This window comes from Tauraco erythrolophus, chromosome 5, assembly GCF_009769465.1.
Source record: "Tauraco erythrolophus isolate bTauEry1 chromosome 5, bTauEry1.pri, whole genome shotgun sequence".
In the NCBI taxonomy this organism is placed as follows: domain Eukaryota; kingdom Metazoa; phylum Chordata; class Aves; order Musophagiformes; family Musophagidae; genus Tauraco; species Tauraco erythrolophus.
This window is the reverse complement of record NC_141469.1, coordinates 68814693-68833806: the sequence shown is the minus strand read 5'-3', so window position 1 is coordinate 68833806 and position 19114 is coordinate 68814693. Positions and strand designations below refer to the sequence as shown.

The window sequence follows — 19114 nt, the reverse complement described above, 5'->3', positions numbered from 1 at the left end:
AATTACTTTACACATATTTGTGTGAAGCAGGTTAAACCTTTTGCCTTCTACAGTTGTTGTATCCCTGCTCCATATTGTTCTGAACTTTTATTTTACACTGATGGTTATTAATCTATTTTGACATTGTCCTGTGGAATGCAATACTATTTTCCTCTGAAACCTCATGTAATTTGGCCTACTAACAGCAAATAATTCATTAATTTTAGATTAACTCCCTAACTAGTGTATTTTACAGCACATTTTACCTTTTTAAAGTAGTAACAAAAGCAATATAAATTATTTTATATTTTTAAGCACAAAAAAGACACACCTCTTTTGAAATTAGCAACTATATAATGAATTATATGTCTACAGTATTTTATTGTACACCATATCTACCTAAGTAATTCAAAACAAATAAAAAGTAGTCCCTTTACTTGGAAAAAAATTTTAAATTGTCTTTTGAATATGCAAAGCATACATGTATTTTATGCATTGCGTGCGGATTTCATAGTAATGAATACAAACCTGATTTTTATGTTAGCATGATGTAATTGTCCACAATTGCTCTTGGACAGTTTTCTACGTAGGTGACTTTTAAGATACTCTAAGGTAGTGACTTCAAGCTTCATGATACTGTGTGAAGCAGAAAGGAGCAGAGGTTGTGCCTTATTTCTGACTTCTAGCAGCCTTTGGTTTTCTTTTTTTCTTCCTCTTGTTCTTTTTCACGTCAACTTTCAAGATGCTATGTGATTTATAATTACATTTAGACCATCTAAAGAACCTGAAGGTGGACAAGTCCATGGGACCCAATGAGGTGCATCCGCAGGTCCTGAGGGAACTGGAAGATGAAGTTGCTAAGGCACTATCCATCATATTTCAGAAGTCTTGGCAATCTGGTGAAGTTCCCACTGACTGGAAAAGGGGAAACATAGCCCCCATCTTTAAAAAGGGAAAAAAAGAAGACCCAGGGAACTACAGGCCAGTCAGTCTCACCTCTGTGCCCAGCAAGATCATGGAGCAGATCCTCCTGGCGACTGTGCTAAGGCACATAGAAAATAAGAAGGTGATTGGTGACAGCCAACATGGCTTCACTGAGGGCAAATCCTGCCTGACTAATTTGGTGGCCTTCTGTGATGAGGCTACAGCATTGATGGATAGGGGAAGAGCAACTGATATCATCTACCTGGACTTATCCAAAGCATTTGATACTGTCCCACACAACATCCTTGTCTCTAAACTGGAAAGACATGGTCTTGTTGGATGGACCACTTGGTGGATAAGGAATTGGCTGGATGGTTGCACTCAAAGAGTTGTGGTCAGCAGTTCAATGTCCAAGTGGAGGCCAGTGACGAGTGGTGTTCCTCAGGGGCCAATACTGGGGCCAGTGCTATTTAACATCTTTGTTGGAGACATGGACAGGGGGATTGAGTGCACCCTCAGCAAGTTTGCAGATGACACCGAGTTGTGTGGTGTTGTGGACACACTGAAGGGAAGGGATGCCATCCAGAGGGACCTTGACAGGCTGGAGAGGTGGGCCTGTGAGAACCTCATGAAGTTCAACAAGGCCAAGTGCAAGGTCCTGCACGTGGGTCGGGGCAATCCCAAGCACAAGTACAGGCTGGGTGGAGAATGGATTGAGAGCAGCCCTGAGGAAAAGGACTTGGGAGTGCTGGTGGATCAGAAGCTCAACATGAGCCGGCAATGTGTGCTGGCAGCCCAGAAAGCCAACCGTATCCTGGGCTGCATCAAGAGAAGCATGGCCAGCAGGTCGAGGGAGGTGATTCTGCCCCTCTACTCTGCTCTCGTGAGACCCCACCTGGAATACTGCATTCAGCTCTGGAGTCCCCAGCACAAGAAGGACATGGAGCTGCTGGAGCGGGTCCAGAGGAGGGCCATGAAGATGATGCGAGGGCTGGAGCACCTCTGCCATGAGGACAGGCTGAGAGAGTTGGGGCTGTTCAGCCTGGAGAAGAGAAGGCTCCGGGGTGATCTTATTGCAGCTTCCAGTACTTAAAGGGGGCCTACAGGAAAGCTGGAGAGAGACTTTTTACAAGGGCATGTAGTGACAGGACAAGGGGCAATGGATTTAAAGTGAAAGAGGGCAGATTTAGATTAGATATAAGGAAGAAATTTTTCACTCCGAGGGTGGTAAGGCACTGGAACAGGTTGCCCAGAGAAATTGTAGGTGCCCTGTCGCTGGAAATGTTCAAGGCCAGGTTGGATGAGGCTTTGGGCAATCTGGTGTAGTGGAAGGTCTCCCTGCCCATGGCAGGGGGGTTGGAACTAGATGATCTTTGAGGTCCCTTCCAACCCTAACCATTCTATGATTCTATGATTTACAATCAGTTTACATAACCATTTTTTTGTCTGAAATTCTTGTAATTTTTTTTTAAAAATAACTGTAAATGTGCATCTTCTTATGATTTGCCACCTACATATAAATCTTGCAAGCTGCTATAAAAAATACTTTGATTTGATTTGCATTTTTATTATCATTCAGATTAAAAGGGAACAGTTCCTATATTCACTCCTGTTGTACTGGATTCAGTTCAACATTATGGGCTAACAGTTGGTGCAAAAAAGTTTGCTGAGGGAAAGGATCTGCATATAAATTGATCAAGACATATGGTTAAAGTGTCTTATAAAGGTTCAAAATTTCTCTACTATCCTGGCAGTCTGTCTCCATAGGAAGGGCTGATGAGGTATTTGACAAGCGTTTATTTGACAGAAGATAGCAGCAAAATGTACATTATCTCTTCTGTTATTTATCATTGTCTAAACAAACTTATTTTCACTGTTTTATAAAATGTCTTAGTAAAGCTAAAGACTATAAAAATGCAACTTGGTGTGGATTAATTAAAACCAAATATATCTATGCATGGAATTGCTCTGCCTGATGCTGTAAACTCATAGCTGTATTGAATCATTGGTTTCAGTGAGCTGACTGGAGAAACACATTTTCAGTGGGATTTATTTACTTGGATGTCTTTAAGGTGGTGAGTTATGTGGGGACTCGTGCCCTGACAGCTGAGGATGTGTTGGACAAAAGCCCCATCCTGCAGCTTTTGACCAGCACTGGCACACGGAGGCACGGTGGATTGCTGCCAGGGTTTCTATGGTAGAAATGTTTTCTACCCCTGTGAAGAGTGAGGCTTTGCTTTTTCCTGCACAGATCCATTCTGTATGTTACAATGGTACCTTGAATTAATCAAGTGCTATTTGCACAATGGTGAGTGAGCTTGGATTATTAAGCTTCTCGTGTTTGATCTGCTTTCTGTTTCAGTAAATAGCAAAACTTCCAATGAGTCCAATGAGAATAAGATTAAGCTGTTACTGTATTTCATATATTTGCATAATAAAATGGTGGTTCTTGCAAATATTTCCAATGATAATTTCAGGTAATGAAATGCCAGCTCTGCTGAGGGCAACTCTGAAATTGCCTTTGTCTGTTTTCTGTGTTTCATAGAGGATGAACTGAGGCACTTGTAGTTTTCAGGGCAAGGCATTTCATAGTATCTCCAAAACAGGATGCTTGATGAAAAGGTGAAAGCGCTGAGGCAGGGTGGGGGGGGAAATCCCAGTGCTGTTTTTCGTAATAGATTCAGCTAGATGATCTACAACATGTTTAATGTGCCTTAGTATAGAGAGCAGCAAAAAAAAGTGTCCGTGTGTTTGAGCCTTTTCTGATTTATGAAGCATGAGAGAGTACCTGTGATACTGCAACAAATTGGCAGTGTTTGTCTGGAATACAGAAGCCTTCCTGTCGATTTGTGGTCCTTTAGGGGACAGAGTCTAGTAAGCTCAGAGGACTTCTTGAAACAGATTGCTTCTAGCCAGGTGGGAAGCAAGGGATGAAGACTGTGTTAATGGTGGGGATCTAGTTCACAGGCAGAGCAGTTCTGAAATAAGAACCTTGGAAGAGTCAAGACTGGGGAAAATCTGTGAGCTGAAATTTTCAGGATTACCTCACTGACAAATGAGCCAGAATAAATGAGACTTTGATTCCATACTGATGACTTCGTTTCAGAGGAAGTTGGAGAACCTGTTTGCTGTTGGTCAGACATTGTAAATTTGTCCTTTTAAATACGTCGTCCTCCCTCTGTGGTTTATATCAGTGTCAATGATCTTTAGATCAGGCTTTGTTCTGTCAAGGAAAATGTTTTTAAACAGTTTGCAATGTAATGAAGTATTTTGTCGTATGCAGGCCTTTTGCAGAATTTCTGTTTCTTTTAGTAAACCCTGAGTAAATTTATACAACGGCACTGACATTGAATATGTGATTAGAAGAGCTGATTTCAGCTTTATGGGTCATGAATTCAAGTGAAAGAATACACACCTGTGCTGTAGTGGTGGCTTGCCACCCAGGATGAGCCATATGGTTAAATAAGTGTTATGGAACAAACTAGGTGGCATGCCACAGCTGAGATCTAGGCGTGCCCTTCACTTCGCTGCTTTGCATGCCATATGCTACAAAATGCTGTATTTTGTTGTGTTACACGCTGATCAGGTGTATTTATAGAAGCTATTTTAAAAGCCTGATGCTGTATGCGTTAGACTGCTGTATGTGCAGAACCTGATTATTCCGGGCAAACAGTGTGAGATACCAGATTACCCTGAACTAAGTTATCATAATATAGGTAACATTTCAGTTAAATGCAGTAACTGTGGCTTATAGAGATAAATAATATTTTTAATAATCAACATTTAGTATAATTTAAATGTTGTTCACTGATCCAACTATGGAAAAAATACCAAAACATGCAAGCGTACAAACCCCTCAACCGTATTATCCAAAATTTGAAATAGTTACTAAATTTTAAGTAGAGGAAACACTAGAAAGTTTATTCTTCCTTTTAATATTAGGACAGAGAAAAAAGTCTTAGCTGTTTAACTTGAACTTCAACAGGTGATCAAGCTGTTGTTTCTTAGCTATGTAATTTTTGGTCTTCATTGATGAAAGAATAATGCCTGTGTCATTCAGAACTTTATCATTCTGATGTTTCTATGAGGAGGCAAGAAATATTTTCAATCTACAAATAAAACCAGTTTGATTTGCCAAAAGTAACAAAGGATGTTAGTAGAGGTATGGGACGGTAATTTTTTTAAACTGTAGGTACTCAGTTGTGTTTTATAGCCCTGAACTGGACTACTGTCTCTGCAATGCACAGCAACCACTCTAGCTGGCTTGTGCTAGAAATTTTAAATAGCCACTTATAAGTATGACAAATCAGTCTACAAGATCTACAGCATGATTTACTGTATTTTGCTAGTGCCTGGTGTTCACTTCATGAAGCAGACAGCCAAAACATGACACTTGTTTCAAAGTAATGAGTTTTTTAAAACAGCAGGAGAGAAGAGAGGTAATATTTCTTTGGGAAGTGATGCATTTAGGATTATTTCAATCAATTAAGACTTCAAACAAAACATCAAACCAAATGCTGATGGTAGGACAGTGCAAGATGTCAACATGGAGATCTAGGCATGCTGATCAGAGTATCTTTTTTGTTTTTTTGGGGGGGAGCTGATGTAACCTGTTGATATATCAGTATGGAAAATTAAGTACCTCTTAAGAATAGGGAATTAAAGAAGACTTGAAGCTTAATACTTGTGTTCTTGGGGTAAACTCCCTTTTAGAATGTTGTCAGTGAAAGAACCCGAAATACTCAGATGACACTAAATTTGCACAGCCCAACATAACCAGTCATAGTGATATGCCTCATATCAAATTTTTCTTCTGTCCAAATGGAAATATGTTTTTAATACCTGCTGAAATACATAGATGCCTCCACCTGAGTGATTCAGTTTGGATTAAGAATGGGTTTTTTTGAAGGAAACATCCTAATCAACCCTGACTCTGCTGCTTAGTTCTCATTATGGAGTGGTTTAGGAGCACAACATATTCTTTTAAATTAAACAACTGGAGGATGTGTTTCTGGAGTTCCACCAATGCACTTAAACCGCTAGTGGGCATTTAGTCCACAGGGATGACCAAAAGTTAGCCCAAAGTAAAACTCCTGATAACCATATATTCAATCTTCAATACCAACTTTCCATTCTCCAGATGTGCTCCTAGGGTAGTGCACTGCTTGCTAACATACACATAGTTAAAGGCATACTATGAATGATGAGCATGGTATATGCTGTGAATAGGTCTCGCGTGGCTGGGGCATTCAGTATAGGTCCTTAGCCTGGCTTTTTGATGTGCAGTGCAGGTGGTAGGTTTTTTTTTTTTCTAATGACAGTTATCTATTTATAGGGGGTTTATCATCACCTGCTTCAAGGTGATTCATCTCCTCTGAACCTGCAGTTTTCTGGGAGGACACTATGCTAAATACTTTTTTCTGGTATTTGACACAAAGGAGAAGTGGATTTTCATTTCTGTTATGTAAATGTGCCTGAAAAAGACCATTGTTTTGACTAAATCTGTGCCTAGAAGCTTTTAATAAACAGGGTCAATTTCAGGTGACTATTTGCAAGGGAAATTGCAAAGCTTTATTGGCTTTACTAAAGCAAATTTACTAAATAGTGTTTACTAAATAGTGTTGGTAAATATTTTAATGATTGTTTATCTCAGTTAAATTTTGATGAAGTTTTAAAGCATAAAACCAAATCGTTACGATGAGAAAGCTCATCTTCCAGAAATGAGTTACTGATCTTATATGCACAGCAGACAGTTTCCTGACATGGAGTTCTACTTCGTTCAGCTGAAGGAAGAGGTATGGTTTGAAACTATAAGGCTTTTCAATGGCTTTCCTTTTTTTTTTTCCTTTTTTTTTTCTTTTTTTTTCTTTTTTTTTTTCCTTTTTTTTTTTTTGTGATGAATTGGGCTCGCCACAGAAACAGCAGTTAGGGTGGGTGAATGTCATATTTTTATAAAGCCCAATGTAGTAATCCTGTAAACCTCTGCAAAACTTTTATACAGTGAAAGCATGCATAATATAACAGGAAGTTTGCTGTAAAGAACTTAGAGGCCCAGAAACGGGCACTCTCAGACACTATCACAATGCTGAGTGGAAATATGTTTTCACGTTTGTTTTAGACATTGGACAGGTTTCCTCTATACATGATTTTATTTTTAGTTTGATGCAATATATGTGCATGTCTATACATAGCATGCAGTACAGTGTTGGTGCTCGAATTAGCTTAGGTAATATAGGCAAAACTTAGAGGTTAAACAGTGCAAAACTTCACCTGAGCTAATTAGCCCTGCTCCTCTGAGACCTGAACACAGGAGGAAAAATTCTGTTACAGTGAAGCATGTATTGTAATATTTTCCACTTTGAAGGGTGAATCATTGCTTTGTTAAAGTAACTGGTAATAATATGCCTTATCACATCTTTGTAAGTTTTGGTTAACAAGAATTTATTCCACCAGTGCTAAACTGATTTTTCCTAAATAGGAGCTAAAAAGTTAGAAACTCTTAATGTGTTTTAAAATGCATCAAGTTGTTAAAGATTAAAGGAGAAGCAGGGAATATCAATTTTCTGCCAGTGCTTGCAATGAGTGCTCATTTTACTTGAGAATGATAAAGCTCTCCATGCTGTTTTATTTTTTAATAACTTCTCTTAATTAAAAAAGTCATATAATCAGGACAATAGGCTGTTCACTAGGGTGTCCTAATTAAGAGGATTTTACTGCTTTTCTGATTTGTATTACTAATAGTGTTTATTGAGTGATGTTTGAATACTTCACAAATAAATGATGTTTCTGTTTTTTCTACAGTCATTGAAAAAACAGAGCATGCAGATAGGAAGGTGTGTGATGTGAGTATTAGACCATTTGTAAATACAAATAAAGCCAGGCAATTAGGTTAACAGCTGCTTATCCCAGTAAATGTCATAAGTCTGTAAGACGTTACGGGAAATTAGATGATGTACAGAAGTGCAGCCTAAAAAGCCACCAAAAATCACATGTAAATATAAGCCACGCTTTGCTGTGGGTCAGTGATTTAGGTTGGAAGGATTCTGGGTGGAAATTGTTACAGGTGGAAGAGGCCCGTCGCTTTTCCTATGAGGGATAGAAGCTGTTAGACCCAAGACAGTGTAGGAAATCAAGGTCTCTTGTCTTGCTTATTGTTACATTTGATCATTAGTTGTGTGAGATACTCCTCTCTGCAGAGGTATGTTTATGCCAGAATTTTTGGTTTGATGACTTATTTTAAAATCAGGTTCGGCTGCCTGGAGGGCCTGAGACCGTAGGATAGGTGTGACTGGTTGTTGCAGTACAGCGACAGTGCTAGCTGCACTGCCGTGACAAAGCGTAGGCTGGACTGTGTTGGGTGGATGAAGGAGGCTCCCAGTTGCATCATTTCACAGAGAGATATATAAGCAATAAATGTGTAGGACTAAACATCTAACTTTCTCAAAATAATGTGAATGGCAGGTCACAAATGACCAGTTCAAGATAACAGTTTGTTCCTTTAAAAATGTAGTATGAAGTCTTCTGAGAGTAACAGATCACTTATATATTTTCTGCAATACCTTCTCTGCCTCAGGAAATAATCTTTATTCCTTACAGCAGTTTGCTGAAGATTTATTCTGATTTTAAGTATTTTTATGAGTCAGCCTCAAAGTCTTTTCTCATAGCTATCCCTATCCTTCTAACAGAGAAACTTAGTGCTGAAACTGTTTCCTTTTTAGATGGTGTAAGGTGTTCTCAGGCTATGTTAGAAAATCTGTTCAGGACTGATTGTATACCTTTCTAGCTCAAGAAAAGAAAAATCTGTTTCATAAATTGAATCTCAATCTGCCAACATTTTAACAAAAAGTAGCTGTACTTACCAAGTTAATTTCAATCTCTTTCCAAATCCTTTTACAAATTTTTAAATACACAGTTTTACACAATAACATTTTCTTGGGAACTGAAAGATGATTAATTTAATGAAATGTGGAAAAGGGATGCTTCCAGCAGTGCTGATTAAGGGGAAGAGGAGATAATGAGCATTCTGTTGTATATAACATGTCTGGTTTGGAAAGTTTGTGAGAATGGTCATGCTAAAAATGGAGAACTACATTCTTAGTTGGGATAAATTATGTTGGCTCTGTTAAATTCGGTAGAATTATGCTGATTGCACAAACTAAGAGCCTGACCCTGAAAGAGCTAACTTCTCCATGACTTGCAGCGTGGCTTTGCAAAAACAGTAGTCTCTTCTTAGTTTTGATTACTTTCTTCTGTATCTAGGAGTAGATGTCAGCCATTCACAATTTTGTGTTACTGCAAGGTTGTAATCATTGGGAAAGGCACAAACACAGTCAGAAAGCCAGACAGGCAGATTTGCAAGGTGAGTTCTTAGATCTGAAGGAAATAAATGAGTTAAATTTGTGTAATTACATAAAAACAGCATGGTTTTTATTTGGGGTGGTGGGAGGAGAGAAATAGGGAGGGCAGGGGAGAGAATCTTCCTGAAGAATGTCCTGATGCTGGAGACATCAGTGTTTTGGAGACAAGAAAAAGTCATATTTCTGTTATTTAACAGAGTTTCTAGGTCACCAGATTCAGGGTTCGGGAAGCATTGTATCTCCTTCAGCTGGCAGCAATGCGGATTGATACAAATACACTAGGATCCTAACAGTTCTGAGAAGAGCTGTGTAAGAATCGTGTGGAATATGGTCAATTTTTTTCATGAGAAGACTTGCATTGCATTTTATTACAGGAATCTTACTTTATTCCTAAAAGCGTAATTGTTTTAACATGATTCTTTCAGCAGTGTTTACAATGATTTCCTTTGCATCATGGTAATTGCCTAGCAATGAAAAAGATTTTCAGATGCTCACAGTACACAGCCAAGCAGTATGTAATTGAATGCAACTGTCATTGAAATAGACTGTTTTTCTGACCTGTTGTTTCATTCTGAACACGATGTTTATTTACCACCTTCATTATTGCAGCATTAGCATATAGAGAAGCTGTGCCATGTCATTATGTACTTTCCTAACAGATGGCCACTAACTTCTTGAAGGCGTTTTTGTACTTGCTTAAAATATCCCGTATTGGCACAAAGTTTCTTTCCTCAGTGTGAAGTATGATTGACTGGTTGGGATAGAGTAATCTGCCTCTCCTCTGGTCTTTGAGCTTGTTTCATACTGCAACAACCCAGGTTTTGACTCTTATTTTGCCCAATGATCAAAGCCACTTTTGCTAATAACATGATGTGGAAGGTTTCTTTCGGTTGCATAATCTCTGAACAAACAGTTCAGGTCGTAGCAATAACTGAAGACCACATTTCTGCCAGAAAACGTGGAAAACATCCTTTGTACCTGCTCCACCATAATTGTCCTCTACAGACATTCTGGCCTCAGGATTTAAATTTTACTTTCTTCCCTCTGTGAGGCTGTGAGAATTTCTCTCCTTGCCTGTGCAAAACTGAGGCCTCCTTTCTGCTATCGATTGTTTGTTTGCTAACTTGCTGGCTGTGGCACCAAGTTGTGCTTCATACTTTAACACTGAATGTGCAGGTGAGGAACTCTTCACAGAAGTATTTGAGGTCCACTTCATTCTTTGTTTTCGCGTGTGAGCTCAATATTCGATGCTTATCTTTCCCAGTGAGGTCTATTTGTTGGTTTAGTTTTGGTTTTTTTTTTTTTACCACGATATATATATGCTCAATCTGCAAAGAGGAAAATACAGTTTAAATTAGTATTGAATGGCTGTAATTCCAGTCATGCAGATTTTCTTAAATGCTCAAAATAAGATAAAAATCCCCATTTATTAGTGCTGGAATTAAAAATTGCAGAAAGAAACAAAAAGAAACGTCTTTTCTATGTAATTCATTGTTTTGTTATACAAGAGTGTAGTATATTTTTAGTTCTGATTGTCATTGATTTTTTTAATTGGCATTGATTTGCCTCTCAGCTTTGGTAAAGGATGTTTTGGGATTTTAAAATGCCAGCCTTTATTTGATTTCTATGTCCATGCTTTATTGAATCCTAGCATGAAGCTTTGGTCCGTTGTCTTGTCTTTCAGTTATTATATGTTCTTTGAGCCTTGGGAAACTGTTTTTTCCCAGTTTTAGTTAGCCCACCATGGCCCTAGAAAAAGTAACTTTATCTGTGGTTGTGCTGTTTAAATACATATTCCTTCATGGTTCTAAATAACACTTTGGATGGACTTGCATAATTTCGTATACCTTATTCACTCTTCCTGAAGAGAAATATACCCTTCATATCTAGAAGGTAATACTATAATCTGAATGGGTAAAATGGACCATGCAGATTATGTATAACATTGCTAACAAAAATATCTTTAGTCTATAAAAGTGTATACAATATGCTTTCTGCTATGCTGCAATTTTCTTAATGGCTTTCGAAGCAATCCATTATTGTTTTTTATTTTCGTAATGATTTTCTGATGCAGTTTCAATCATATGTGAATTCTTTTGGCAGCTGTGCTTCTTGCTTATTTTTTGCTACTTTTGTTCCATCTATTGTTTGTGATTCCTTTCTACTGTCTGCTTGTTCTTAATGTTGCCTTTCAGAAGCTCAAATTACCAACTGGGCATTTGGTTTCCGTGTCTTGTTCCTGGCTACTTCCGACTCATCTATCAACTTTTCAGACCAATGAGCGTTTCCTTTGTGGTTTTTTGGTCCTCTTTTGCAGAGGCAGTGCTTGACTTTCTCTACACTTGTGCCATGTTTTCTTTTTCTTAGAAGTAAGAGAATGGTTATTCTATTGGCCATGATTAAATAATATGCACTGAAGACTTATTTCCCTATGTTAATATTAAAATGGTTTTGTGAGCAATATTGTAAACCAAGTTAGTATAATAAAATAACATATAAAGGCACATTAATACTAGACAGCACTTAAAATCCAAGCACTGAATGGTGAATATTTTCTCAGTCATGTTAGATTTTCATCTTTGGGCAGAAGCAGTAGTATCAAAATTCTTATATAAATAAAAATATAGAAACACTTAGAAAAGTTAGAAGAATGTTAAGATTCATAATAACACTTTTTGGAAACTTACACCTAACAGTACCTGCATATAGGTAAGTTTCACTAAGTTAAATGAGCATTTGCAAATTTTCTTTTTCCAATTTAATTGTCCCTGAATGTAAACAGTGATTAGGTTCATTATTCTCCTTTTGTAAAGGAAATCCTGGCTTAGGATGACTTGATCAGGAGTAGTTTCTCTGCATATGTATTAAAACACAACTATTTCTAAGTGATTTTGTGCCTCTAAAGATTCAGTTCTTCAGTCATGAAAATCATAGAATCATAGAATGGTTTGGGTTGAAAGTGATCTTAAAGATCATCTAATTCCAACCCCCCTGCCACAGGCAGGGACACCTTCCACTAGGTCAGGCTGCTCAAAGCCCCATCCAACCTGGCCTTGAACACAGCCAGAGATGGGGCATCTACAGCTTCTCTGGGCAACCTGTTCCAGTGTCTCAGTTACCCTCAGAGTGAAGAATCTTTTCCTTATCTCTCATCTAAATCTCCCCTCTTTCAGTTAAAAGTCATTGCCCCTTGTCTTATCACTACATGCCCTTGTCAAAAGTCCCTCTCCAGCTTTCTTGTAGGCCCCCTTTGGGTACTGGAAGGCTGCTGGAATGTCTCCCTGAAGCCTTCTCTTTCCAGACTGAACAATCCCAACTCTCTCAGCCGGTCTTCATAGAAGAGGTGCTCCAGCCCACTGATCATCTTCGTGGCCCTCCTCTGGACCTGCTCCAACACTTCCATGTCCTTCTTATGTTGGGAGCCCCAGAGCTGAACACAGTATTCCAGGTGGGGTCTCACGAGAGCAGAGTAGAGGGGCAGAATCACCTCCCTCGACCTTCTGGCCATGCTTCTTTGGATGCAGCCCAGGATATGATTTGCTTTCTGGGCTGCCAGCATACATTGCCGGCACATGTTGAGCTTCTTATCAACCAACAGCCCCAAGTCCTTCTGCTGAGGGCTGCTCTCAATCCATTCTCAGCCTGTACTTATTCTTGGGATTGCCCCGACCCACGTGCAGAACCTTGCCCTTGGCCTTGTTGAACTCCATGAGGTTCTCACAGGCCCACCTCTCCAGCCTGTTGAGGTCCCTCTGGATGGCATCCCTTCCCACCAGCATGTCCACAGCACCGCACAGCTTGGTGTCATCAGCAAATTTGCTGAGGGTGCACTCGATCACACTGTCTATGTCGCTGACAAAGATGTTAAACAGTGCTGGTCCCACTGCCAGCCCCTGAGGATCACCACTCATCACTGGCCTCCACTTGGACATTGAGCTGTTGATGGTCACTCTTTGAGTGCGACCACCCAGCCAATTCCTTAGCCACTGTCCTGGTTTTAGCTGGGACAGAGTTAGCTCTTTCTTTTTAACAGCTAGAAGAGCTCCATGTTTTGGTTTTACTCAGAAGCTTGCTCTGAGAGGAATGTTGATAGCAAGCTGATGTTTGTAGTTGGCCAAGGACAGTGGGCCATGTCCTGGCCGGAGTGCAGAAGCACGGCGGGATAAGGGGGGAAGCATAGCCGGGACAAGGGGGCCACGATTCCCCTTGTGATTTGTGGTGGAACTTAAGATTGAGGGCCACACTGGCCAACTAGTATTCCATATCATGCAGGGTCATGCCCAGTATAAAAGTGAGGGTCAGCCGGACAGAAGGGCTTTTGCGCTTTGGCTCTTTCACCGCTTTTGCTCTTTTGCGCTTGCTGCGCTGTTGCTCTATTGCCTTCCCCGCCCCCCCCCCTCTCTTCCAGTACTCCCACTCTCGGAGTACTCTCTCTCTCTCTCTGCCCCTCTCTATTTCGGGGCCTCGCGTTCGTCCGGGATTGCAGCTTCGGGACGAGACGGGCTTCGCATACGAGGGGGTGGTGAGCATCTACACTGTGTATTAAATCATCTGTATTAAATTGTTCTTATCTCAACCCACGGGTTTCTCATTTCTCCTTTAATTCTCTCCCTCATCTCTGGGGCTGGGGGAGGGGGAGTGAACGACTTGGGGGGGGCGCGGTTTGGTTGCCAGAGTGGCCTAACCCACGACAGCCACTGGGTGGTCCATCTGTCAAATCCATGTCTCTCCAATTTAGAGACAAGGATGTTGTGCAAGACAGTGTCAAATGCTTTGCACAAGTCCGGGAAGATGATGTCAGATGATGTCAGATGGTGCTCTTCCCTTATCTACCAAAGCTGTAACCCCATCGTAGAAGGCCACCAAATTTGTTGGGCACAATTTGCCCTTAGTGAAGCCATGTTGGCTGTCACCAGTCACCACCTTATTTTCCATGTGCCTTAGCATAGTTTCCCAGATCTGTTCCATGATTTTGCCAGGCACCGGAGTGAGACTGACTGGTTTGTAGTTCCTCAGTCTTCCTTTTTTCCCTTTTTAAAAACAGAGGTTGTATTTCCTCTTTTCCAGTCAGTGGGAACTTCACCAGACTGCCACAACTCAAATATGATGGATAGCGGCTTAGCAACTTCATGTGTCATTTCCCTCAGGACCTGTGGATGCATTATCATTCCTAAACTGGCATTGCTTCATTGTATGGAGCTAAGCATATTTGTAATGCATCTATATTTTGAATTTTCAATATACTGTTCAGTTGGCACTTTTTGAGTCTTAAGTATAAGATGATGTCCATCATGGAAGTATGTTCTATATGATGAGGGTCAAAGAATGTATGTTGCTGTATTTCTTCATCTCTGGAGAACCGGTTCTGGCTGCAGGGCTAAATATCAGATTATCCTGCCTAGAGTTCATTGACTAAACAGGACAGTGTAATGGAGCAAGTGTGGAAGAGAGAAAGTTAGGAGTGCTTCGCGGTAAAAATGAGATCTAAGAAGAAACAGATGTAGTCAACAATGGAAGAGTTAATAATTGAGCAAGTAGTTTTGGCCCTCCTTGGACAAGGCACCTGTTTCTCATTGCAGGCTTAAGCTTAGTTTCTTGTTGAACAAATCTGGGCCCTAGATTTTGGAAGAAAAGACTAGGACACATTTTCAGTGTTCTGTAAAACAAGGGCAAACTAAGTTTTGCCTGGCTATTTTAGTAGAAGAACAAGGAGAAGTCAAATATAAAATACATAATTCTTAACTGTAACAAAACCTTCTGGGAACTGATGTTTCTCAGATACCTTTCATTATTTACTCTGATTCTGGGAAATCCCTGTTATTTACCATTCTTGATGAGTCTCTCCAGAAAAGTGATCACCAAATGAGCTTACTATATGCTTGCCCTCTTTTTTTCTAAGTAGGCAATTGACTATTTCTAGAAAGGACAACATAAACCCAAAGAAAATGAATTAATATAGAAGAGTTTGAAAGAAATGAATCCTGGCAGTTGCTTCTAATGTCCTTAATAAAATAGATCTTTCATGTTTCAAAGGCTTATGAGTCCTAATCATCCTGATTTTTTTAATCTAATAACTGTGAAGAGCTTGTGATTCACCATTATAAAACTATGTCTCCCAGCAATAACAACATGACTGTAGACTTAGTCTAAGGTGGGAATCCTGCCAAAAACAATTACCACTTTCTGCGTTATCCACTGGATCACCATTTTATATTTGGAAATACCATCCCTTCTTTTCCCTCCTGCTCCTGAGACACCAAATTCCCCAGAACAATTGCAAGCATTTGTCTCTAGACAAAGTCTAAACGCTTATTTTTAGCGAGTTTTTATTACATGGCATAGGTGCCCTCCCACTTATCTTTAGAGGAATTTTACACTCAAATGCACAGCACTGAAGTTCTTCAGTGTACAACCATGATACTGATCACTGCTGATGAAAACGTAGTTTTACCTGGATTAAAGTTGATCCTGATTTTCTAGCTGACCCACATGGCTTGATATTTACTGAGGTGTGTCATGTCCTTAATTTCAAGATTTGCGTTAGAAAGAGTTTTGATCTCATGTCCAGGGGATTCTGGTTGAATTCAGTAAGAGTTTATATCTGTGTGGCAGGTTTCTTAATGATTTTAAAAAATAAAATGTTTTTACTTCTGTCTTAGTATTTTGTCAGGATTGAGTATACGCTTGTGTGGTATTCAGCTTTTAAGCTGCAGCTCCTCTCTGTAGCTAGAACTGCAGTGGCTTGAGTTACCCAGCTGACGGTGGTGCTTTGTACTTGGCTCTCGCTTCATGCAGGAAAGGAGATAAAATTCCGCTTTTACCCATCTTCCCCAGAAGACGACACAAATGCATAAGGACGGATGATTTACCAGGTGTAAAGATTATGGGATGGAGAGCTGTTTACTCTGTTAATCCCAGAGAATTGTATTTGGTCAATAGGCAGTAAGCAGTGAAGAGAGGTAGTATGAGTTTGTGCCGTGTGAGGGATGGTGTTCACTGTGAGAGAACAGCTGTCGTCTTCTGAAGAGTAGACTGGTTGCACGTTTGTGCTGCTGAAGGGGTACCGAACTCCTTCCCACCTTTGGGTGCAAGCCAGCGGTGTTAACGGATCTGTCCTGTGGGTGGAAGGTGGAATAACACCTTTTGCCCTGAGGTGAGTTCATCCCGGCCAGCAGCCCAGCACCCGCGCAGCTCTGTACCCAGCGGACAGAGAAGGGAATAGGAAGAGCAAAAGTGAGAAAACTTGTGGGTCAAGATAAAGACAGTTTAATAAGTGAAGGAAAGAGAGGAGAGAGAAACCCACCCAACCGATTCAATGGCAGTCAATCACCCCTCCTGCAACAGACTGATGCCCAGCCAGTCTCCAAGCACAGCCCCCCACCCTCTTCCACCTCTACCCCAGTTTAATGGCCAAGCATGACGTTACATGGCATGGAATTACCTCTTTGACTAGTTTGGGCCTGGCCTGCCTGTGTCCCTTCCCAACTTCTTGCTACCCCCAGCCTGATCACTGGGATGGGAAGAGGGGAAAAAGAGAAAGCCTCAACACTGTGCAAGCACTGCTCAGCAATACCTAAAATACTGGTGTGTTAACAATACCGTTTTGGCCACAAATCCAGAATACGGCACCATATGGGTTGCTATGTGGAAATCGAATGCCATCCCAGCCAGACCCAGTACATGCCCACAGTTCGTGTTTGAAGCCTAGCATAAGTAGTCTGGACTCTTTTTATTTGCCATCACAAATAATCGTGATCATTTTTGGGGTGTTTTTTTGTTGTTGTTGTTGAGTGTTCTGTTTTTTTCCCAAGTGTAGTGTTTCGGGGTTTTTTGAATGGAAGTTGAGATCTATTTAGTTACATGGGTTCAGGAGCCAGGACAGAGCCTTAACTAGAACTTTGCAACAGCACAGGCGTATTGAACTTCATTACCCTAAAAATGTTTAGCTGAGGCCAGGCAGGTCCAGATCTCTCCTGTGTCGGGAAGGAGAGGAAAGGAACTGAAACAGAGGCTGGAGTACAGTGCTCCAAAGAGCCAGGCTTGTCTCTACTAGGGGTGTCAGTGGTGCTTCTGAGAAGGCACCACCTATGGTTTTCAAATTTTCTGGTGCAGGCAGCTGGCTCTAGTTGTTGGCTGTCGTTGGCAGCATCATTTCATCTATGCCTGAAACCATTGACTGGGGTTTGAAGAAAAGCAATAAGTGTGACAGGAGATGTGATAGCATCCTAAGAATCAGCAATACTGACATAAAACTTTTTTATTATTCAGTGATCCTAGGATGACACTGTTGTTGTCTCTGTCACCTTACATGCAGCATTAAAATGTTTTATTACAGAAGATCACAGTAGTTTGCCACTAGCAGTCTTCTGTGGAATTCTCACTCAGGGATCCAAATATAAACTGGTGCTTTATTTTAATATGCATTTTAAAGGTGGATTATGAGACATTAACACCTTTATTATAGCAAGTTCAGAAAGTATTTAGCCTTCACTGCAGATGGGAAACAATTGTTCATGAGTGTGTGGGGAGGTAGTTAGCTGGTTTTGTCTCAGTGAGAGCACAGTGATTTGGAGTAGAACAAGGAGTTCCAGTAACTTAAACAGAAAAGCTATTCAGAAAATTCACAGCCTTTTTCAGAAACCTTTGTTCAACATGAGCAGTGTTATACCTATAATACACTTGAGATAAATATTGGAACTTTACATTGGAACAGAAGTGGTCTGACCATCTTGAAATGGTCTGACCATCTGACCTAGCCCTGAAAAGTCTGCAGGATCCTTTTGCAAATGGTTATTACTCATCAAGTTTTTTAATCACTTGTGTTCTCTCACCTGAGGTGAAATTCTGACCTAATTGAAGTTAATAGGTAATAAGTATGGAAACTGGGAGACTCAGAATTTCACCCATACTGTTTAGGTGTTTTTAATTGGAGTATAGAAATAATTAGGGTATGGGAGATGACTCTGGTAACAAAGATAGATAGGAAAAATTATGAAAAGAGAATAGCAATGAATAATGTCAGACATAAAGATATTTTATTTTTTTTTTTAAAATTAAGGTGCAATAAGTCTTCAAAAGAGAAAATGTATGAACATTAATTCAAATCTGAGAAATTCGAAAAATAAGTCAATGTATTCTTGCCCTTATGTGAATTATATTCAAGGATTAGTGTACTAAATAGCTGGGAAAAATTAGCTTCCATTACACTGTGATTTATATCTGTAAGCAGGTCAGGTGCAGCAGGGGTTGTAGTTAGGCTGACTAGATGTTTTCTCTAGAAGGATGTCTTTTGATCAAGGTGACTGTGTGCAAACAAAAGAATGTGTAGGTGATAAATGAGAATTAATCAGAGATGAACATTTCTTAACTGTGCCCTGGTTTTAGAACTTAGGCACTAGTATAGCCTGCAGTGTCAAAGAACAGAATAACCTAGAACTAGGTCTTTTAAACAGGCTGCAGTGGTCAGTAGCATACACCAATTGGCTGGAATTGTCTCTAGTGCTAAAAAGTGAATAATCAGCATATTATTTACACCTATGAGGTTATTCTTTCTGCAGCGTGACCGCAAGTGTCATCCGGAAGGACGAGTTTTTGCTGAGTCTTACAAAGCAGGAATTAAAATAACGCCTTGAAATGGAAGAGTTTAAAAGCAAATCAACTTCTTACTTTTCTGCTGTTAATAGATTTGCTTCCAGTTTTGGCTTTATATTTCCCCAAATGGAAAGTTATTTAAAGTATTTTGCAAAAAGCTCAGTGAGTCTTGACCTCAGAGCCGATTTATTTTTAGCATGACAAAAAGTTATCTATTTCCATAATACTATGTGTGGTCATAATGACTTGTTTTATAAATTACA

The 19114-nt window shown here is 40.0% G+C and overlaps 1 protein-coding gene across 4 annotated transcripts in view; it reads left to right on the top strand.

Moving 5' to 3' along the window:
• GRIA2 (glutamate ionotropic receptor AMPA type subunit 2) overlaps positions 1-19114 on the top strand; it is a 94265-nt gene that overhangs the window by 26035 nt on the left and 49116 nt on the right. The gene's annotated exons all lie outside the window — the stretch shown is intronic.